We start from the raw sequence: 23,873 nt of genomic DNA, 5'->3' as shown, positions 1-23,873 counted from the left end.
TCTGTACCGTCTTGATGACAGAGAAAAGTGGCCACCAGAGGGGACAACTAACTATAATACCATTTTACAACTTATGCTCTTCCTCCGACGGCTCAATAAATGAGATGAGGTAATATACGCAGACATGTTTTTCACCCTAAGGAATAAACCTGAGTGGCAAAAGGGATGTGGAATTAATGTAGCCCCTCAGGACCCCCTAGTATTGGCTTTGGAAAGAGATAAGAAAGGTCCGAAGTCAAAGGACCGTTGCTGTGATGCATGCAGTATTGGACAGCAGTGTCTCAAGTTAACAAAGAGAGATAGTGGAAAGGAGAGCGAAATAAGCTTGTGGGAATACCATCCATTCGCTCCAGGGCGGGAAGGACCCCTTCCCGGACCAAAAGAGGAACAAGGGGATCCTAGCCCATTAAAGGAATTGGAGCAGTGGTGGAAATCTAAGTTTAGATGCAGTCCTCAGAAACTAGACAACGGCTGGGAGGAGGGTAGCCCATCAAAATCGGGGATTAGCGAGGGAAAGGGCAGCCCTCAGGAACTAGGTAGCCCACAGGGGTCGGGGAGCTATGTTGACAGCCCACCCAGACTGGAGCTCGAAAGGAAAGAAGACAGTCCATTGGGAGAAGAGAGCCGGGGGGAGACACGCAGCCCGCCCAAGCTTAGTCCATACGGGGATAGTAACACATCCAGAAATGGGGGTGACTGTAGAATAGAAACTAACACACCAAGGACTGGTGTTTGCAGAATGGAAACCAGCACACCAAAGGCTGGGGACAAGAGCGACTCATGGGGGGGCGACGTCCCTGAATTAAAATATAAGGGGAGTGGTAATGTGACATGCGAAAAGGAGACAGAGAACAACTCGCAGAGATTGAGTATAATAATACAGATAAAAGATAAAAGAGATGGGAAAGCAGCAGAGGATGAGAGGGGTAGTAGCCCGGGGCAGGATAAGGGTCGACAGATATTAGGGGGACGACAGACCCAGGACGGGAGTCGGACGGACTGTGTAATAGAGATAGGAAGTGAAAATGAGGAACTGGACATAGAGGCACAGGAAGAGAACCCCGGGGCAAGGACCAGTCACTCGCATTATACCAGATCTGTGGCACGGGGAGAAACAAAGCAAAGAGAGGAGGGGAACCATACGATAGCTCCTCTCCGACAAATTATGCCAATGGTAGGGGAAAAGACTAGAGTAAAGGTGCCGTTCTCGACAAGTGATTTGAACAATTGGAGGGATGAAGCAAAAAATTTTAGGAGAAATCCGGAGGGAGTAGCAAAGAGATTTGAATTAATGGCGAAGAATTTAGATATTGATTGGGAGGATATAGAAGTGATGCTGTCGGAGCTGACAGATACAGAAAGGGGGCTTGTGTTGGAAACAAGGAGACAACATGCTCAAGTGTTACCGGGGAGAATAGAAGATAATTTTCCCAGCAGTAAACCAGAATGGGACCCAGGTAACGCGGATCATTATCAACGGTTGGTGCAGTATAAGAAACTGATAGCGATGGGCTTGCGTAATGCAATCCCTAAGGCTATCAACTGGTCAGTGCTATATAACATCAGGCAGGGAAAGGATGAGACCCCATCGGAGTTCTTGGACAGACTCAGGGCGGCAATGAGACAATACACACCCCTAGACCCGGCAACAGAAGAAGAGAAACAGCACCTGCTAGGGTTAATGATGAGACAGAGTAACCCAGACATCAAGAAGAAGTTACAAAAGCTTGAGCACCCAGCAAACAAAAACCTAGAGACACTGCTAAATGAGGCATGGAAGGTATATAATAATAGAGAAGCAGAAGAGAAGAAAAAGGAAGACAGGAAGATAGCCCGAGTGGTGGCTGTAGCAGTGGCAGCTCAAAAGACAGGTTACCCGGAACCTGGAACTCGAGGAAGGGGTAGAGGCAACCCAATGAGAAGGGGAGGGAGACTCCAGCCCCACCCCACTAGGGTAAAGCCAAATCAATGTGCGCACTGCCTACAGATGGGGCACTGGAGGCGAGAATGTCCCCAACTGAGGGAAAGATTTATGGCCACTACCACCACCACACATCAAGATAGTGAATGACGGGGACCGGTGGGCCGTACCCTAGCAGACCCACTGGTTAAAATAGAGCTAGGGGAAGGTAAAAAAGAATTGCGATTTTTAATTGATACGGGAGCAACTTTTTCGGTTTTAAATCAGGAATTGGTACCTAAAAGTGATGAATTTGTACAAGTTGTGAGAGCAACAAGCCAACCAGAAAAAGCTTACTTTTTGAAACCCATTAAATACAAAATTGGGAAACAAATGGGAATACATCAGTTCCTGTATTTACCAAATTCGCCAAAGCCCTTATTGGGAAGAGACCTATTGGAAAACCTGGGAGCCATAATAAAGTTCAACAAGGACAAATTGGAATTTCAAGTAAACGATGAACAACTGATTACAGCCCTAAGCCTAACAATCAGTTGTGTGGAACCCAAACCTGAGAACCACAATTTCGAGCAAATCCTGAGCAAGACTTATCCATTGGTATGGGCTACAGATATACCTGGAAAATCAAAACGAGCGACACCGATTGTTGTCGAACTTAAGGTCGGGGCAAGACCAGTGGTAAGAAAACAATACCCTCTGAGGATAGAAGACAGAAAGGGAATTGAGCCCATAATCAAAAGGTTTTTAGAACTAGGGTTATTAGTAGAATGTGAATCGGACTTTAATACACCGATCTTGCCAGTAAAGAAACCTAATGGAACGTATAGGCTCGTTCAGGATCTGAGGGCAGTAAACGAAATAACCAAGACATTACACCCGGTGGTTGCTAATCCATATACGCTTTTAACTAGGCTAAAGGATAGCCTGGCCTGGTTCACCGTATTAGATTTGAAAGACGCATTCTTCTGCCTTCCCTTAGCCCCCGAGAGTCAAAGGATTTTTGCCTTTGAGTGGAAATCAGTAGATAGGGGGAGAAAGACCCAACTTACCTGGACACGGTTGCCCCAAGGCTGGTCTAACTCGCCCACGATCTTTGGGAATCAGTTAGCCAAAGAATTAGAACAATGGGAAGGGCCGCCGGGAGATAGCGCTCTCCTGCAGTACGTAGACGACCTCCTAATAGCGACAGTGACGGAGGAAGAATGCATTGAATAGACTATTTCCTTGTTGAATTTCCTGGGTTTAAGTGGATATCGAGTCTCTCAACAGAAAGCACAACTGGTGCAAAAGGAAGTGGTGTACTTGGGATACGAAATCTCCAGAGGACAGCGATCCCTGGGAGCAGCCAGGAAAGAGGCCATCTGCCAGATGCCCAAACCAGAGACGGTGAGAGACCTGCGCGCCTTTCTGGAGATGACAGGTTGGTGTCGGCTATGGATCTACCAGTATGGGATACTCGCGAAACCATTGTATGATTTGCTAAAAGAAACCAAGAATGTCCTAGTTTGGACTCCCGAGGCGGAAGGAGCCTTTAAGAGGCTGAAGCGGGAGCTGATGAGAGCACCAGCCTTAAGTCTCCCAGATGTGTCAAAACCATTCTGGCTATTTTCCCATGAGCGGCAAGGGATGGCCCTAGGAGTACTGGCACAGCAGTTGAGACCACACAAGAGAGCTGTGGCCTACTTCTCCAAGCGATTGGATGAAGTAAGTAAAGGATGGCCAGGCTGTCTGAGGGCAGTGGCCGCAGTAATAATTAACATAGAAGAGGCCAAGAAGTTTACGCTGGGCCAAAAGGTGACTGTGTTAGTATCCCACACTGTGTCAGCTGTGCTAGAACAGAAAGGCAACCATTGGTTGTCGCCTTCCAGATTTTTAAAGTACCAAGCCATCCTGGCTGAATCAGATGATGTAACCATTCAAGTAACTAATATTGTGAACCCAGCTTCATTCTTAGAAGGAAGAGCTCCAGCAGAACCCATCGAACATGACTGCCTGGAAACAATTGAAGCCGTCTACTCCAGTCGCCCAGATCTCAAAGAAGAGCCGTTCGAAGGCGCAGACAACTAGTTTTCGGATGGCAGCAGCTTCGTGAGGCAAGGAGTAAGAATGGCTGGCTATGCAGTCACCACTACAGAGAGGGTAATTGAGTCAAACCCCCTGCCTGCAGGGACTTCATCTCAAAAAGCAGAGCTGATAGCCCTGACCCGAGCCCTGGAATTAGCAGAGAACATGCAAATTAATATATGGACAGACTCTAAATATGCCTTTTCTGTCGTACATGCTCATGGAGCCATCTGGAAAGAAAGAGGACTGTTGACTACACAAGGAAAAACAGTCAAACATGCAGGAGAGGTTCTGCAACTGCTAGAGGCGGTCCAACTCCCAACACAAGTGGCCATAATGCATTGCAAGGGGCATTTGAAAGGCAATACTATTCCAGAAATAAGAAACAGGAAGGCAGATACAGAAGCTAAATTGGTGGCCATAAGAAATAAGGAAGCAGAAATAGCGGCCCTAATACCAGGGGAGCTGGATATCAATATCCAGCCAGATTACCAAGAATCAGATCATAAGTGGATTCAAAGGAATAAGGGCAAAATACTAGAAAATGGTTGAGGTCGATTAGAAACAGGACAGTTAGTGATACCAGGAAACGTGATGTGGCAGTTTGTGAAGGCAGAACATGAGAAGGCCCATTGGGGCCTAGATTCGCTTTACCAATATTTGCAGACCAGAATAGCAGGACCAAAATTATTTACTACTATAAAACACGTTACGTCCCAGTGTGAACGGTGTCTGAAGAACAACCCAAACACAGGAACCAAAGTACACCTAAGAGCTATAAACCGAAGTAAATTCCCAGGTGAGATATGGCAAATTGATTTTTCTGAACTCCCAAGAAAAGGGGGGTTTCGGTACCTGTTAGTATTAACTGACACATTTTCTGGGTGGCCTGAAGCATTCCCCTGTAAGACAAATAAGGAAAGAGAGGTAACTAGAGTACTATTGAATGAAATTATTCCACGGTTTGGGGTACCGAAGAGCATTTCTTCAGATAGAGGTACACATTTCTGTGCAAAAGTAGTGAAAGCAATAAGCAAAGCATTACAAATCAATTGGCAATTGCACACGCCCTACCGTCCACAGGCCAGTGGACAAGTGGAAAAGATGAATCATCTTATCAAACAGCAAATTGCTAAAATATGCCAAGAGACTAATTTGCAGTGGTATCAAGCTTTGCCTATTGCTCTGCTGAGACTGAGAGTCAAGCCAAGATCGAAGGAAAAGTTAAGTCCTTTTGAAATTCTATATGGTAGACCTTATGCTATGCAAGCTGTAAATGGAGATGTCATAGACCAGACTGGTAATCAATACATTTACGATTATGTAATTGCGGTGGGGAAACAGTTTGATAAGAATGCTGCTGTGATGATAGAGCACCAACCTAAGCAACCAGATTACAAATTGCATCCGTTTAACCCCGGGGATTGGGTGTATGTTAAGAATCTTTCAGGAAAACCCCTACAAGAAAAGTGGGAGAGACCTTTCCAAGTGCTGCTGACTACCTTCACCGCGGTTCGGATCAAGGAACGACCTACGTGGATCCACTATTCACGGGTCAAGAGAGCTCCGGAAAACCAACAAGAAGAGATTAAACCTGCCCTAGATGTACAGACTTCTAAGTCAGCTGTCTCCGCAAGATCACGTGAGAATCCAACATAAACTAACATTGACTTTGCCAAAACCTTTATCTCTCATAGCAGAATTTAATGCCGAAGCTAGAGCTGCATTGCGTAGCACGCCAATACAGTAGATAGGGTGGGTCGAAACGTACAGTCAACAAGGACCTGACCCACAGGACCCTATTCACGATCGGCCGTGCTTTGGATGTGGAGAAAGAAATTGTGTGGGACTAATTGGATTTCTTTGTGGAGGTTGCGATAGAAAATTTTAGAACGTACAAAGTTGTTTACTAGACCTCCAATGTTATGAGTGTAGCTGCAAAGAAGCAAGAGAAAATGACAACTATTTGGCCTTAGAGAAATTCGCCAACAGACCCATTTTAGAGGCTAAGGAATTGTTTGAAGCTCCCGAACAAATTGTATTAGGGTAGTGCCATTAGAAAGTACACCGCTGGTTACAATATTGTTTGAAACTTAGTCGTTCTAAGGTTTTATCGACCCGTTGCTATTCTTCTGTCCCACGACATCCACTAACAAGTGACCAAATTGGACCCTTTAAAAAACAAAGAGATTTAGACACTGAACTAGAAAAGGCTATTTTACGAGTAGAACAAATTCACATCAAGCAACGAGAACGCCAAAAGAAACAAAATTGACAGCCAGACATTATGACCCCGACTCCACCCCAAACCTTTACAACTCTGATCATTGGACTCTCGATAAGTATAGCTCTTCCCCAAGACTCTTCCCCAATAGACCCATGGTCTCATGCACATCAGTGTATCCACCCGGAATTAAGAATGAGCAGACCCTACTTCGAGGTTTATGCCTTACGTAACAATCAGCCATATGCAAGTAAAGTATGGCATCAGCCCTCCATGATAGCATACAAGGGAGACCAAATCCAAATTGAGTGTCGAGAGCTTGACCCAACAGGAGAAAGAGGAGGAAAAACAAGGCGGCTAGTATTAACAATTCAACCCTCGATGCCAGCCTCTAAACAAAACCTAATTACCTTTAGTCTAGTGAAAATGGGCAAACCCATTGCCTAGACTCAACAAAAGAGCCCAATTTCATGTCAGTGGAGCGACTTCAGAGAAGATCCACCTGGATCACAACCCCGAAACTCGGTGATTTATAGAGCATCTAGTAGTCCTGAGGGAGGAGAAGCACTGTGTGAGATGGTATTTAGATTAGATCAGTCAATGACGTTCACATGTGAAAGAGAGTTAAAAACACTAGGACAGGGTTTTAGCTCCCTCGGGCGTGTTTTCAGGCGTGCTGCCGAATATAAGATACAATTACCAGAAGACGTGATCCCATTGTATCCAGATCTAGACTTGCCTCAAGAAACCACCCTACCAGTGGAGTGTAAAGCAGTACACAACCTAACCTTTATAGGGCCTCAAGTGATAAGAAAATCTAACGAACTAAAATTATTGTTAGACCCCACTTATTCCCTGAAAAAAGTGCAAATGAACATTCACACCGATATTACTTATTTGCAAAAGGATTGTCGACCATTTATACAGCAAAGCCTTAAGGGATGGAATGCATAGCTAGCGACAAGGTCTCATCACAGAAAAACAAAAAGAGATCTAAGTGAGTAGATTGGCACCAGATTTGGCATAGTAAACACAATAGATCAAGAAGTATTAGTAAACAAATTAAGTACCGTCACATCGAGCTTAAGAAAGCTTAAAGTGCCTCTCAGTACATCCATGCTTACATTAGCCGAAACACAATCGCTAGTAGTGAAATTACTAGCCATGGTAGCAAACCATACTGCAGAAGATTTTGTAAAGCTCACTGACTACACAGGGGAACTCAGCAGAGACGTTGCACTCGCTATCCAATGCTCTCAGACGCAACAATGAGTACAATCAGTAGCGGCAAGAATAATGAGAGAAAGAACGTCAGGTATATTACCTCAAGAAATAAGGAAAACAATATTAAAGGACAATCACACTACACAATTTGAGAGGGACCATCAGGCTTGGTAGCAACTAGTGAACTTCACCTATGAGCCTCAACAAGAACACATTGAAGCTTATGTCCTCACCATTAGTGCGGCAGAGGAAAGAGCTATCTTTCCCATCCTCACTCTAGGGACAACACACCAAAAAGTCGTTGTTAGGCCAATAAACCATAACGTCTGAGCCAGTTATGATTACACCAAAAATAGGTGGCAATCAGTTAGCACGGAAGCATGTATCCCTAGAGGACAATTAGGCTATGTTTGCGAAAATGCTGTGGTAGAAGCCGAAGATTTATGCTTAGATGCTGAAAACAGTGTATGTACCTTAGAAATGCTTCCGCATGATAAAACACAATCACAAGTTTACTATATAGGAAATGGGTGTGCTTGCGTAAAGACAGCTTGTGACAACGTCACTATAGATAATTGCCTAGAAGAGACTAACAATACTAACTTTTGTGTATGCAACTTTACCAAGATCATAAGTTGTGATTTTCATTACACTGTCCCAATAACTACCCAACAGCTAATTAACACAAATTTCAACCTATATCAAGAGATACCGAAATTACAAATAGAGATGGACGTCAAAATCCTCAAAGCAATGCTTGCACACCCTGAAGTAAAGAAATTGGTGCAAAAGGTGAATCAAACAACTAAACGAATGGTATGGCAGATAGAACACAATTCAAAAAAGATAAAGAATGTCCTGACCGAAGTAGAACAAGTAGGCCAGCATCACTGGTGGGACATCCTTACAAGATACTCCCCAACAGCTACACAAGTCTTCCATTACCTGGTGCACCCAATGCTAGTAGTAATTGTAGCTTTGTTATTACTAACTCTTACAAACATCTGTTTGTGGTAGAAATTAAGGGGCATAATGAAGAGGACCCAAATGATTTGAGCAATAGTACGAGCCTATCAGCGTCCTGTAAGACCAGAACTTGACGAAAGAATTCGTAAGTTACTAGAAAAAGGGGGGAAATGAAGCCCTAAAGCAGATAGCCTTCCAGAAGTAATGGGTTAAAACATAGAATGAGAAGCATGTAAAGAAGGGCCTGGCACTAGAACACACGGAGAAAGCACAGCACCAAGAAAACAGAGCAATAAATTAGATAAAAGGTAGAGCATCATGACAGGGGAAGAGATAAGTATAGGAGAAACTAATAAGCTAAACAGGTTTAGAGCCAGCAATGTCAAAACGACCCTATGGGTTTTGCCAAGCCACGAGATCCAAGCCAAATACACCGGGAATTGACCAAATTAGGAAAAGAGTTCAAAAGTTTAAAGAGGAAGACTCATCAGAAAGACCCCGTCTATGATGAAGGCAACAGGAACGACCACCTGAAAATTCCCCAAAAGAGATGTCTCCACCTACGCTCCGCCCACGCTCCGCCTACACCACGCCCCATATGAATATGCATGATTATGTATCTGATCTGATGTAATCCTATACCCAAAATTGTATATAAGACTTGCTTTGCTATGAGAACTTAGAAATCCATTTTGTGATTTCTCCGACGCGTCGCTAATAAAAATACCTCCTGCTTAATTGACTTAAGCTGAGTCTGATTAGGCAGTCACCCTGCCTGTTTGGGGCAAAATTTGGCATCACAGTGATGTCCAGCTTCCCTTGGTCGAAACTACAAATCCTTCAGTTGATGTTCATCTTCCTTTCTCAAGCTGTTTTTCTCTGCTTTATTAAGGCATGAGATAAGCATGTTTTCTTTATATATATTCCAAAGCTATAGTTTCAAGGATACAAGCAATATTCTAAAATTATACTTCAAAAGTTTATTTTTGCAGAACTCTTTGAGGATAAACTACAAGCAAAAAGCAACATCCTTAACGCTTAAATTCCAATGCTCCTAAATCAACCAAGGTTAATTGCAAAAAAAAGATAGGTTCAAAGGCCTTCTTCCATGCTTTACTTTCCTCAGTTATTATTAGAATTCGCAACTGTCCCATTGTCGGTCTCCACACATATCACAATCACAAATACACACATTGCCTGTATGTACCTGCCACGAAACTTTGTATTTCACACCCTGACAATGGTTGCCCCATCATAAGAATCGCAGAATTTGCATCTCCAAGCTCCCACCTGAGGTTTCCACCTGCAGTTACATCCCAGGCCTGTTTTGCTAGATTCAGACCAAAACCTATTAAAAAGGGCTCAAGTTCCATTCTGGTGTTGCCGCTTCCACTGATAGTCATGGACTACATGTGTCCTACTTGTGGAATTATCTCGGGGGCAGCTTAAAAATAAGGCGTCAAAAAACTTATCCTTCCCCCCTGCTTTACAGCCTTCAAAATCCTTTTGGTAATTATGGAAGAAAGACCTTACCCAGCTACCATTAGTGAGCTTAACATGTGTTTGATTCCATCTGCCTTGATATCTGGAACAATCATAAGGAGAGCAGCTGGGGGTCCAACAATCTAAACCTAGTCACAAATGCTTTTTCACCACATATATGTTTCCTATTCTATTTAGACAATAAATGCCTCTTTCAGAAGAATGAAGCTGCCATGGGCTTCCTTCTTCATCCCAAAACCCTGTTCCATTATGGACCTCACTCAGGGTACTGACCCACCATTTAGGCTCGACTGGGCTGGCCACCCATGGCCAGCAGACCCTCCGCAGACCCAACAATTGCTAAGGTTAAAGGTTCTTGCTGCTTCTTCTCCCAAGGTTAAAAATTATTTTCCCACTTTTGTCCCCAACCAAACTGACAATATAAGTGGAAGATTATTAAGAGAAGCATTCTAAATGCGTAATCTAATCTCCTAACCGAATTTTCACTTTCACGTTTTCTTCCACACCACCTGCGGTGAGAGAAGGCACAGAAACAGCTTAACATAAAAACAACCAATGACAGTGAGGATTGGCCCCCAGTGAGTGGAGATGGGAGAGGAGGGATGCCCACACAAACTGTTTCAGCAGGCAGCCTGTGGGGAGGCACACAGGGCTTCCCCCGATGTCGCCGCACTGGCTGCTGCTCCATTCCGGTCACGGCTTCCCATCCTTCTCCTCCAGCTGAGATGTCCAAACCTCCGGGGCCTCAGAGACCTTGACCCGAGTGTGATGGGTCCACCCGTGTTCAGCTGCCTTGACAGCTGTTTCTGTGGTCAGCAACGCTTGGAAAGGTCCACGCCACTTCACCACCAGGGTGCTTCTTTCCACTCTTTAACTGGGACCCAATCTCCCAGCTGGATGTTGTGAACAGCAAAGTCCAAAGGCAGGGTCTGTGCCAGCTGAGCTTCCTGTCGAACAGATTTCACAAGAGACAGTATCCTGGCCACATATTGTTTCAAATATACATCACTTATCTCTATCCCCCCACTAGGCTGAGAATCACAAGGGTAAGGAATTCCAGACATTAATTCAAAGGGAGATAATTGAATATATCCCCTGGGTCTGGCCCTTATTCTTGCCAAAACCAGTGGCAAGGGCCGTACCCATGGCATCTTAGTTTCTATCACCAGTTTCAGGAGGTGTTTCTTTATCTCTCCATTCATCCTCTCAACCCACCCGAACTCTAGGGGTCCCAGGGGGTATGGAGGTTCCATTGTATCCCTAAAGCAGTCATAACCCCTCCTCTCCCTTTCTTGACATTACACCTTTTAACTGTTTTATTATTGCCAAATATTAATTACTGTATCAATATTGATTACTGTTTCAATTTTGTCAGCACAAATGGCATCTATTTACCATACTTCTCACTATCCTGCTCTGAGTTTTTGGAGTTTTCTGTCAGAAATCTCTCCCCTCCCTCACTCATCCACAGAGGTTTGGGGCGGTTTTTCCTTTTTGGGGTAAATCAAAGCGATGCACTGATGCTCCTAATTAGGGACAGCAGAAGTGAGGCTCCAGGGCTTCCCGCTGAGCCGGAGCCACCGGAGCCGCAGTGCCGGGAAAGCCGTGGCGGGAGGTGCGGAGAAGTTTGTTTGTGTTTTCAGCTCAATGCCCTCGGGCCCGGGCCCGTTCCAGGGCTGTTCCTCAGCTCCGGCTCTGCCCTCACGCAGCCCGGGGCGCCCTGAGAGCGCGGGGCGGGGCTGTGCCGTGTGCAGAGCCCGCCCCTGGCTGGGATTGGGCGATGGTGCCGTCAGTCGTGGTTGTGGCGAGCTGATTGGTGGGAGCGGGGCGGAGCAGGGCCCCGGTGGCGGGCTGAGGGCGGCCGTGGCTGGGCAGCGGCGCCATTGTCAGAGCGTGTGTGCGGTCCCGTGAGCGGCGGCAGCGGCCGGAGCGCGGTGAGGCGGCGGCGGAGCTCGTAGGCGGCCGCAGCGCAGGTGGGAGCCGTGCTGGGTTGTGCGGGGTCTCGGGGCTGGCTGCGGGCCTCGGGGGCGGCAGGGGGCTCGGGCGGGTTCGTTGTGCCGTGTCCGGCCGGTGTTGCCGCTGGCGTGAGGGGCTGCGGGAGCGGCTGCCCGCGGTCTCCTTGCGGCCGCTGCCTCGGCAGGAGCCGCTGCCGGAGCAGCGCTGGCTCGGCCCGGTTGCTGTGGCTGGGACAGAGGGGGCTGCCCCGTGCCCGGCGCTGTGCGGGGAAATTGCCGTGGCCGGAGGTTTCTGTGCGCAGAGGAGACAGAGGAGTCCTGTAAAAGTGACTTTATTGCTGAGCAGAGGGAGAGGCCGTGGGGCATTTGTCGTGCGCTCTCTGCCATTGTTGTAGTTCGCAGCCTCCTTTTTATCCTCATCTTCCCGGCCTCATCTCCCTCTCCCTTTGCCTACTGGCTGAGGTACTTGGAAGGTTCAGATCTTCCCATCTGCCAACTGCATGTCCTCGTTAATGTGCACCCCCACTTTTGTAAAACAGCCGATATTCACTGCTCTGTTAAGTCTTTGTTCTTCTGGAAGTTCAGGAATTCAGCGAGACTTTGTCTGAGCAGCAGTCGATGTTATTTAGTAAGAGTTTTTGAAACTGGTGGTTTATGTCTTCCTTATCTACGAGTCCCGAGTCCCTGACCCAATATCCGGGAATATTCACTCAGTTTTTGTTTTATTTTTTTTATTTTTTTTTTCCTTACTGAGTCTTCTTTGGTTTTGCGATTATTCTCAATGCCCTCATTCCCTGTCGGTCTGTAGCCGTTTGTGCATCTGGAGGCCTGGCTGCCGCCTGCATCCCCTCTCTCCGCTGCCGAATGAGCTGCACTCTCTAGGTGTGGAGCACGGTAAAAAGATGAGAGTTACTGTAGCACATCCGAGGAGAAACAGCATTCGTTTAACCCATGGTCTGCCACGGAGCCACAAAACCGTGTCCCATTCCCATCCTTTCTACGTTTGGACTGGTACATGAGCTGCTTTCTTGTTTGCTTTGCTATCTGTTTCATCACTTTTCCTTTATCATCTATTTGCCAACAGCAGTTTGTGTCATTTAATTTTCCACAATCCTCCTCCTTTTTCTGCTAACAGATGATCTGATCCCATCCCATGGTTAAGGGTTGTGTTCCTCATTTCAGTGGATTGGTCGGCAGGAAGGTCAGGAGCTGGAGCTGTCTGGTTGGTTATTATTGTGAGGGCAGCTTGTAATCTAGTGATGCCATTGAAATGAGAAATGGGTTCTGTGGCTCCTGATATGAATTGGTTTGGGTTCCCAAGGGCTGGTCCATGGTGTTGTAGGATTTGTTCTGCTGGCCATTCATCTTTTTTCCATTTTTGGCCGCTCTCTCCAGCCAGGGCTGCATCAATTGACTGCTTTGCTCTAATTAAATAATCAAATCCTTGGATTCCCAACTGATTTCCCTGAATTTTAGGTAGCAAAATAATCCCCAGTGCTGTAATATACCCTATATAACACAGACAGTGACAGCACACGTTGGAGTGGGCAGAGGGATGATTCCCCCCCATTTGTTTATAGTGAAGTTTTCCCAACATTCTGCATTTGCAGTTTCCCTTTGCAGCTTCACCCGTTTGTGTTGCAGGGTCAGATATCCTCCCCCTGGGCTCTGCCTTGAGCTGTGCAAATTCCATCAGTGCCAGCAGGCAGAGCTTGGGGTGAGGGGCAGAGGGAATCAGCCCAATTCCTGCCCCAGGCAAGAGACCCAGGTGCATTGTCCACCCTTTGCCCAGCAGTGTTCATTTGCATTTCTAAAGCTCCTCTGGAGGCTGCCTGGAATGGAGCTTCTCTTCCAGGGCAGCCATCTGGTGAGTCACATGTGGCCCCCCCAGAATCTGCTTTTTTTAAAAAAGTATTAACTCTTTATGAGTTCAAAGTATTATGGTTAAAGCTCTTCAGTTTTGCAAAATAGAACATCAAGGCGAACATGGAAAAACCCAGACCAAAACTTGATTCTCACACTTCTGTCCCAAACCTACCTGACAATATAAACTGGGAATATTATGTAAAATTTTTCTTATGTTGTAGTTTTGTTACTGAAAGAATCTCTTTAGTGTTAGAGAGCCAAGGCATTCCTTGGTTCTGGCCATGATGTGCAACAGAAATAATTTCTTTCACAAATGCCCAGCTGTGCAGAGAAAATCATTCCATGCCCTGTGAGTTTTACTGGATTTTTCCTAAACTTTATGTAGTCTGATCCAATCTAAATCCACTACTTTAATGTTCATTGCTTCCAAGTTGTGTAAGTTTTTCGTGTTTGGTTTCCTGTTGGACCCGGATTTCTTTGACTCTGATGTGAATTCGGTCTCCACACTCCTGGATTTCCTTTTCAGCCTTTTCCAGCCCAGGTGTCTCCAGCTCTGCCGGGGGCAGTGTCTGGGGTAGCTGTTGGTTGCTGTTTGCTGCTGGGCAATGTTGATGTTTTGTTGCTGGTCGTTATCTCTGTGGGTGTCTTTTGGGCTATTCCCAGTCTGTTGGGATGTTGAACTCATCTCCATTGAGTGGTGTAACACTCCTTAAATAAAACCTTTAAAATTCCTTTCCCCAAGGCAAACCTTTGTGTAGAGAAACCTTTCTGAGCAGAGAAATAAGACTGAAAAGAATCAAATCGGTACATTTTGCAGCAGTGCAGTGGCAGGCAGCCCAGAGTGTGGGTGTCAGTGAGGCCCAGAGTGGAATTGTGCCGTGGTGTTCCCCAGCAGCTGTGGCAGTGCAGGCCCAGCCAGCGCTGAAGCTGCAGCAGTGGCAGCAAGGCTTGGCCCCAGGGGCTGGAGATGGCAGAGGAGGGTGGCCAGGATTGCAGAGGATTCCAGGCGAGGATCTGTGGGCAGGCGCAGGGGCTTGGCCCGCTGTGGAGCCCTGGCTGCTGCTGCCTTGCCTTCAGGGCAGGCTCAGGGGCGGCCTCCCATCCTCCTGCTGCAGGCGGGAAGTGCAAATCTGCGGGGCTTCAGAGCCCTTGAGGCCAGGCTGAGGGGTCCCCCCCGTGTTGAGCTGTGCTGGCAGCTGTTTCTGGCCTCAGGGACACTTGGCATGGGCCCCTTGGCCACCAGTGGTGCTGCTTTGCACTCCTTAGGCAGGAGCCGCTGTCCTGGCTGGGTGTTGGCAGCAGCAAAGTGCCAGGGCAGGCTCTGTGCCAGCCCAGCTTGCTGTGGGAGAATGTGCCTTGATATCTGCTCCAGTGGTTGCTGAAGCAGTGAGAATTGCTTTTGCCCCCCTGTTAGGTGCCATGGTGTCAGCAGAAGATATTGAAGCCTTCCTGCTCAGGGCATTTCAGTGCCAGGCTCTCACAAGCAGCCACAGCTGCGCGGGTTAAGCTGAGCATGGGGCGGTGACCTGCGCTGTGTCTGATTCCCCTTCCTTAATAACAGCCTGTCTTGTAGCTCTTTTCCCTTCTGCTGCCCTTGCAGAGCCATCCACAAACACATTTTCTCCCTCAGGCCAGGCAATGTCCCATCATCAATCTGTCCCAGCCTGGGTCTGGAGCTCTGTCCCTTGAGTGCAGTCCTGGGTTCCTTGCCAGCCCCTCTCCAGGCTGTTCAAACAGGAGGCTGGGTTAAACCCTTGCCCTGTCCTCAGTTCTAAATCCTCCTGTGCCATTGAACAAGTTTCATACTGTAATAACCGAGCGCTGCTCATCCATTTAGAGGCTGTTTAGGTTGTCAAAGCTTTACCTTGATGCCAGACTTGAACTATCGGAGATCCTCCTGTTGTCATCACTTTTCAGGCAAGGCCACTCTCTGGCCACTGGGTTAAACATTTTAGCACAAGAATTCCTTTGACTAGACCCTGTTTAAAATCCACCTATAATTCAAATTCTTTTTCCTTTTTGGAAGGCCCAGGAAAACTGCCTCAGTTAATCTTCATTTTAACACTTGAAAATTCTGTGTTTCCTCCTGCTGTCCATCTATCCAGTTTGTTGACTGGCTGGATAGGAGTGTTGTAGGGAGACATCCCTGGCTCCAAAAGCCCTGCCTTTAACAGGAACTCAATACCAGGATGTGAGCCCTTCCTTCTCTCTCTTGGAACAAGGTATTGCTTGTCCTAGTTGCTTTAAAGTAATTTGTAGCGCCTCCATATCAAATTTTCCCTCTTTCCCTGTCTCTGCCCGCACTTCTGGGTTCACTTCAGCATAGGCCTTGTCAATCTTGTCACACAAAGGTAGAACAGAACTGGCCTCTGCAACCCCTTTTACAGTATTAAAATCCAGCTCTCAAATTCCTTCCTAGGTAATTACAATCACAGGAGGAAGAAAAAGAAATTCATTTTATTCAAACCTATCCCCCGCAGCTTCTAATAGTAGTTGAACAAGTCATACCTGCTCATCTTTCCCACTCATTCCTTAAAAATAAAATATTCCTTTACTATTTTCCCCCTTTGGTCTAAGATTCAGAGTGGATTGAGAGGCCCCTGTGTCCATCAGAAAATGCCTCCTCTCAATGCAGACCCACCTGAATGTTCTCAAGGGCTGCAGTGTGGAAGGTCCCTGGTGTGATGGGAGCTGTGACAGCCCTGCCAATCCATGTCCATCAAGGGGTGGACTTGCTGGTCCTGAGGGTGCTGCTGTCTGTGCTTGCAGTGTCCTTGTGCCCTGCAGCTGGAGCCCTGGTTCCTTGCCAGGGGCTGTTTGGGTGGGCTCTCCCCTGGTGAGGAGGGCAATGCCTCTGCCAGGTGCTTGTGGCTGAGCCCGTGCCCTGGGTGCTGGGGCCCCCTTGGGCCCTGGGGTTGATCCCTCAGGGGCTGTAGGAACTGTGCCATGGCCTTTGCCTTCAGCTTGGCCTGTTGCTGCTCCCTTCTTGCACTCACCTGCTGTGCCTTTGTGCCCAAGTGCTGCAGGGCCTTCTTGTGCTCCTCCTGCAGCCCCCCTCAGTGCCTGTGGGTGCTTGTCTTGCTTTACAAGAGAGGTGTCTGCTCGGGAAGGCAGAAAAAGCCTCTCTTGGAATGGAAAATGCAAACTGCGTCCCTCTTAATTTTTAGACTAGTGAAATGAAGGGGCTCTCAGGCAAAGATATGGGAGTAGGAATACCAGTTCTTTACTAGTGTGTATAATAAAGCAAACAAACACCAACAGCTGCGGCACTGACAGCAAACAGAGCCCGGACCCAGTCCCGGCCTTTGGGCTGCGGCGCTTTCCCCTTGGGTGCAGTTCTGGGCACGGCCGGAAGGGGCGCTGGTGGCTCCCGCGGGGTGGGGCAGTGTATCCCTCCCATGGGAACCTCTCTGAACGGGAATAGAGCAATCCCTTCATCTAACTCTTTCACTTTTTTACCTTCTCTAGCCTTTCTCCCGTGTTTTGGGAAAGAAGTTGGAGAGGGCTGTCTTTTAACTGAGCTCTTAGTGTTTCAATAAGGTGCTTCCTCTAGAGAGTTTCCTTGAACGCCTGGAGCTGTGGTTACCAAGGGGACGTAGCTCAGAGCAGGACGGGGTCAGGGGAGGATATCCCGCCGAGGCTCGGTGGGAGTGTGGGCAGGGTCTGCTGCCGGAATCGCCAGAGGGGGATCTTCCTGTGGAGCCCGAGGCGGAGCGTGGGCAGCCCCCACATGGCTGATGGCGGCTGATCCGGCAGCTCCCGGCAGAGCAAAGGCAGGTGGGAGAGCCCGGCAGCAGCGGCGGTGCCCAGCGCAGGTGGCACGGGCAGGGCAGCCGGGGATGGGATGGCTGGGACCCCCCCCTGGGTGCGGTGGGCGCGGCGACCTCGGAGCAGGCCGCGGGACAGGGCAACCCCCATCTTGCCCAGCATGGGCGGCAGAGCGGCCACGGGCCAGGCAGTGGGAGCAGGGCACACAAATTGAGCGACAGCACCGGGGCAGGTGGAGCTGCCCTGGGCAGTGAGGCCGCACCTGGGATGGAAACCGGGGCAGGCGGAGCTGAGGCGGACAGCGAGCCGGGACCCGGGACAGGCGCCTGGGCCGCGAACGGAGGGGGCAAGACCTGCAGAGGATCCCACTCTCTTTCTGATTTTCCTCTTTTTCCCTTCCCTTTCATTTCCCCTTTTATTTTTCTCGGAGGTTACTCATACTTTAAAGATTTTTATTCTTCTATAATCCTCTGTCTAACATATTGCATATTCTCTTCTAGGTAAATGGTTTTTTTTACTAATAAATCCAGAGCCTAAGAAATCTAAACTTCTGCTTGGATACATTGAAATGATCGATGAGCTAACTCACGACCTCCTAATGTTTTTTTTCTCTTGATCTTTTTATTTATCCTTTGGCAAATTAAGCATCTTTCAGTTACTTGCTTTGCAACTCAAAAAATCACAGTGCGCCCATAGTTCCTTAAAAAATAATCGCACAAAGCTTGAGTATCCCAGTGGGTTTTCTGATGCATGTATTCTAATATTTTCTTAGAAGCACATTTGTTAAGTAATTTTCTTCCATCAAGAAGTTTCCATTGCCCTGATTTATCTTGTTCACTTCCTGTCGTGTTTAAATCTTTTTTCTCGGCTTCCCTAAACTTTGGAATTTCCAATTTTTCCTCGTTTGGAGTTAATGTTAACATAACTCGTTCATCTCCATTTTCTGCTGCATCCTTAGCTTTGTGCTCTGCCCCCAGTTTGCCCAGTTTGCCTCTCCGTTGGCCCGGGCCGGGTTCCCCCCGCCTGCAGCAGCTGGAGCAGCCGAGAGCCCCGCGCTGCCCATCCCGACCTGTCCCGGCTCCATCCCCGCTCCTGCCGCGGCTGCGAGGGCTTCGGGAACGGGGCAGCGAGGGTGTGGCTGCTGCTGGGGGAGGAGGAGGAGGGAGGGAAGGGCAGTGATGAAGGGGGAGGAGGAGATGGGGTTAGAGGGGAGGAGCAGGGGTAGGGATGGAAGAGGAGGGATGAAGGCGGAGAGAGAGCAGCGATGGAAGGAGGGGAAGGAGGGGGGGTTAGTAAGGAGGAGGAGGAGATGGGATGGAATGGGAGAGATGGAAGAGGAGAAGGAGGTGGGGGTAAGACAGAGGGGGAGGAGGAGGGGGGAAGGAAGAGGAGGAGCGGGAGGAAGCTGAGGGACAAAGGCAGATCGAGGCTGAGCCGAGGTAGGGAACCATGCGGTCGATCCCTGCCTGAATTCGCAGCCCCCACCTGTGGGATCATTGTCCCCCCAATTGCGCCGGTGAGCAGAGAGGGGGAGCTCGGCCGGATATCCCTGCGGGTCCCTGGGTTGGGGTTTTTGGGGGATGTTTGGAGAATGAAGAAGTCCAAGGGTGAGCAGAAAATGCCCCTTGGGGGGACATCGGGGGTGGCGGTGGCAGCTGCCGGCAGAGGCAGCCTGGAGGAGCAGAACCCTGTGTCCCCCAGGAGCCCAAATGGGGAGCCCAGAGAGGGGGGAGCGCCGCCATTGGCGGGAGCCTCAAGAGCCTGGAGAGGGGCAGGGGGGACTCCTTGGAGCCGCTGCAGCCCAGAGCAGAGAATGAGGGGAGCAGGGAGCCCGGGAGCCCAAACAGCCCCGGCATCCCGGAATGGGGAGAGCGAAGCGGGGGGAGCTTTTGGCATTGCTGGGACTGCCAGCAGCCTGGGCAGGGCGGGCACTGGGCACAAGGGGGACCCCCAATCCAAGCGTGACCCCCAGCAGCTGGGACAGGGGGGAACCTCCTGAACACCAGAGAAGAGGGGGAAGGGACGGGGAACTCCTGTGAGGCTTTTTCAGGGCTGAATCTTGGATGTTTGGGAGGTTTTCCTGGAGCCCAGATGGCCAGTGACTTGTAGAGATGGACTTGGGCAGAGGCACCTTCAAACTCAATGTGCTCATCCCTTGTTTTCCCCAAACCAGGATTTCCCATTGCCAACTCCTAGGAGGCTGCGAGGAAGAGGAAGATGCCCCAGGACACTGAGGAAGGTGAGGAGGAAGTCAGTGTGTCTGGAATGCTTAAAATCAGATGGTTTTGAGAAAGCTGCAAAAGACAAACCTCAGAGGCAGTAGAACTGATTTGAGCTTTGTAGCAGGCAATAGATTGATCAGCAGAAAAATCATATAAGAAGTAGAAAGTAAGGAGGAATAGAGCAATGGTGTGTGTGCATTAACACTTATCTAGAATAACTCCCTAACCTGCGGAAAAGTGTATCTAGCAAGATATTAGGAAGTTCCAAGCTTAATAGTGGAGCTCTGTGCATTGTTTTTTAAGGCTTACAAGCAGGTATTGTACTTGAAATAAGCAAGCATTTTTTTAACCCTCAATGAGCTTATAGTGCTTGGATAGAACTACTGTCAATATTCTTTTGCTTTGTGTGATTGGTCAAAAACCTTTTAAAGTAAGTTTTAACATGAAGTCCTTTGTCTTCTACCTGTGAAGTGAGCTACAGGCATCTTCCCATTGTCATAACCAAGTAATGAGACAGATGGTTGGAAAATCACACAGCTCAGGACGCATTCCCAGCAGTCCAGTCCTGTTTGTGATTTGTGCACAGCCCCGAACTGACGATGAGTGCCCCTTTCCCCTCTGTGCTGCTCCATCTCCCAGCCCAGCACGGCCCCGGCTGCAGCTCAGCCCTGAGGGTTCTCCTTGCCCTTGCCTGTGGCACGGAGGCAAATCCCATCCTGTCCTTGTCCTTCCTCCCCCAGAGCAGGAGCTGAGCATGGAGAGCAGGGAGGACAAATGCCCGCGGCAGAATCTGGTGGCAGAGGCCGTTTTGAGTGGCTCCACGGCACAGGAAGCCAACGGGGAGGAAAAGCCCCGGAGATGCCGCACGAGGAGGGGCTGCAAACGCAGCCGGCGGGGATCTGAGGGGGAAAGAGCCAGCCTGGGCCGGGAAGGCGGCCGGAGATCGAGGCAGAGCTCGGAGCTGGTGCTCCATGAGCAGCTCCATGATGGGGAGAAGTCCCACACGTGCGTGGAGTGTGGGAAGATCTTCAGGTGGAACTGCCACCTGATTGAACACCAGAGGATCCACACTGGGGAACGGCCCTACGAGTGTGGGGAGTGTGGGAAGAGTTTCAGCGTGAGCTCCAGCCTGATGAAGCACCAGAGGATCCACACCGGGGAGAGGCCCTACGAGTGTTCCAAGTGTGGGAAGAGGTTTACGACCAGCTCCCATCTGCTCCAGCACTATCGTATTCACAGAGAGGAGAGGCCCTTCCAATGCCCCGACTGCGGGAAGGGATTCAAGCGCAACTGCACCCTCGTCACCCACCGGCGCATCCACACTGGGGAGAGGCCCTACGAGTGTGATAAATGCAGGAAGATGTTTCAGACCAGCTCCCATCTCCTCCGGCACTATTGGATTCACAGAGAGGAGAGGCCCTTCCAGTGCCCCGACTGCAGGAAGGGATTCAAGGACAACTCCAACCTCATCAGGCACCGGCGCATGCACACTGGGGAGAGGCTCTACGAGTGTCCCCAGTGTGGGAAGAGCTTCTTACAGAGCTCTGACTTGACCCAACACCAACAGAGGCACCACTAAGGGATGCCCTGCGAGTGCCCCGAGTGCGGGCAGAGCTTCGTGCGCTGCTCCAGCTCCATCCCCCACTGGAGGAGGCACTTTGGGCACAGCCCTGGTCACTCACATTCCCTGTGATCCATGTTGGGAGCACACCTGGCTGCTTCTACTTTTTGTTTGGCCTTAATTTTCCTCTACTTCATCTTCATCCTTTAAAAACACCCAAAACTGGGTTAAATGAAGGAAATCGATTGAATATATCTGAGTTCCATAATTTCTCAGTTGTTTTAGAGGGAATTTAGGATTTGGGGACAGGTTCTGTGTGGGGTGCTGCTGTTGCTATGAGGAAGGAATTTAATGTCACCCTTCTTGTGTTACTAAGAACTCCTCCCCTGACCCCAACCCCAACTCCACCCTTGGGATACCCTATAAAAACTCCACTTCCTGTGCCCTGTCTTTGGGTGGTAAGAAATGGATTCCCAAAGGATCAGCCCTATTCCTACTGGATTCCAAAGGATCACCATCATTTTTCACTGAATTCCTCGAGGATCAAGCTTTTCCCACTGGATTCTAAGAGGATCAGCTCTTTTCCACTGGATTCCCAGGGGATCAGCCCTTTTCCCACTGGATTCCAAAGGATCAACCTTTTTCACTGGATTCCAAGAGGATTCTGACTCTGTCACTGTTGTTTTTTTGTTTGTACTACTGCGTTTGTATTTTTAGTTTTTCCGAAGAAGGAACTGTTATTTCTACTCCCATATCTTTTCCTGAGAGCCCTTTAATTTCAAATTATTTTTATTATTATTATTAATATTAGTAGTAGTAGTAGTAGTAGTAATCAAAGAATGGGCCATATAAAATAGTTCATGAAATATGTAAATGAGTTTATTGTTATGCATGAGGGTCTATGAATCTGCAACAGGCTGATGTAATCAAGCCAGAATAATTGAGGGGTGTCCCCGAAAATAACTGGGGCGTCTTGGTGGCCATAACAACCTTTGCTCGATGGTCCTTGTCTCGCATGACATCAGCCTGTTGCATATTCATAGACTCTTTGCATATCCATAAACTCATTTACATATCCTTGGAACAAAATTGGCTTCCTCCTGTTTGGGGTCCCACCCCCATCCCAGCTCAATTTGGGGTGTCCCATCCCTCTCCCAGCTCAGTTCTGGGATCCCATTCCCCTCCCAGCTTAATTTGGCGGTCCCATTCCCCTCCCACCTCAATTTGGGGGTCCCATCCCCTCCCAGCTCAATTTTGGGGTCCCAACCCTCTTTTCCCCACTCTCCCTCCCCTTTCCGATCGTTCCCCCAATCCCCTCCTCCGTGTTTGGTTTTGGGGGCTCCAGGCCCCTCCTGCCCTGTTTTGGGGTCCCGACCCCGTTTTGGATTAATTTGGAGTCCCCAGCCCATCCCCAGGGTCATCTTCCCCCCCCACCCCTCCCACCAAATCCGCTCCTGGCAATTGATGAGTCATCAGCAAGACACGCTCTGATTGGCTGGAAATTACCCTGCGCGGTCTCTGAGTATTTACCGCAGTGAGAGGCCTTGGTCTGTGCCCGGCAAGTGATGAGTCAGAGTCAGGCCGGGCGCTGATTGGCTGAAAATCGCTGGGCGGGGCTCGTGCTCTGAGTTTCTGCCCAGCAAGTGGAGCGTCATCAGTGCGGCGCGTTCTGATTGGTCGGGATCTGTTTTGGGGTGGGGACGTGAGGAACTGGGGATTCTTGGGGTTTATTTGCGTTTATTTAGGGTTTGTTTGGGGTTTCTTTGGGGTTATTGATGGACTATGTTGGGTTTATCTTGGGTTTTACTGGGTTTATTTCTTGTTTATTTGGGGTTATTTGGAATTGTTTGAGTTTATTTGGAAGTATTAGTGTTTGTTTGGGCTTATTTAGGTTTATGTGGGTTTTTTTGGAAGTATTTGGGGTTCTTGGGGTTAATGTGTGTGTATATGGGTTTTTTTTCGGTGTGCTTGATATCATTAGGGGTTTTTTGGCTTTAACTTGGTGGAGGGGTTTTTTTCGTTTTTTGGGGTTATTTGGGGGATTTCTAGGTATTGTTTGGGGTTCTTTGTGGTTATTGGGGGTTTTTTCCAAGTGTTTTTGGGTTATTTGAGTTATTTGGGGTCACGTAGGGTCAAAAGCTCCAGGAATGTTTCTCCTGCAAAAATCGGGAATTTTTCCTTAAAAATCTGAGAGTTTCCCCCCAAAAGTCCGGGAATGTTCCCTTAAAAATCCCAGACTTTTCCCAACCAGTAGTTGCGCGCCCGGCCCCAAACCATCCAATCACCGCAGGTCTCCCCTCAGGAACACCAGCCTCTCTGTGCACCGATCCACCCAATCACTGCATGCCTCCCCTCAGACACGCCCACCTCTCACACCGAACAATCCAATCACCGCGTTTCTCCTCTCAGCTACTCTCGCCTCTCCTGAACCGACCAATCACCGGGCGTCTTCCCTCAGCACCTCCCATCTTCTTTGCCTTTATCCAACCAATCACCGCGTGCCTCCCCTCGGCAAAGCCCGCCTCCCTCGCCCATCTCCTGTCAATCACCGCACCCTCTACGAAACCAACCAATCACTGGCCAACTCCCCATAGCAACT

The 23,873-nt window shown here is 48.7% G+C and overlaps 1 pseudogene; it reads left to right on the top strand.

The window, feature by feature from the left end:
• The window catches only part of LOC128945551 (uncharacterized), a 1,882,792-nt pseudogene that overhangs the window by 1,858,228 nt on the left and 691 nt on the right, over positions 1-23,873 (top strand).

This window comes from Melozone crissalis, unplaced genomic scaffold, assembly GCF_028551555.1.
Source record: "Melozone crissalis strain CALT ecotype California unplaced genomic scaffold, PUWL_Pcris_2 ptg000066l_1, whole genome shotgun sequence".
NCBI classification, from domain to species: domain Eukaryota; kingdom Metazoa; phylum Chordata; class Aves; order Passeriformes; family Passerellidae; genus Melozone; species Melozone crissalis.
This window is presented reverse-complemented; position numbering and strand designations above follow the sequence as displayed.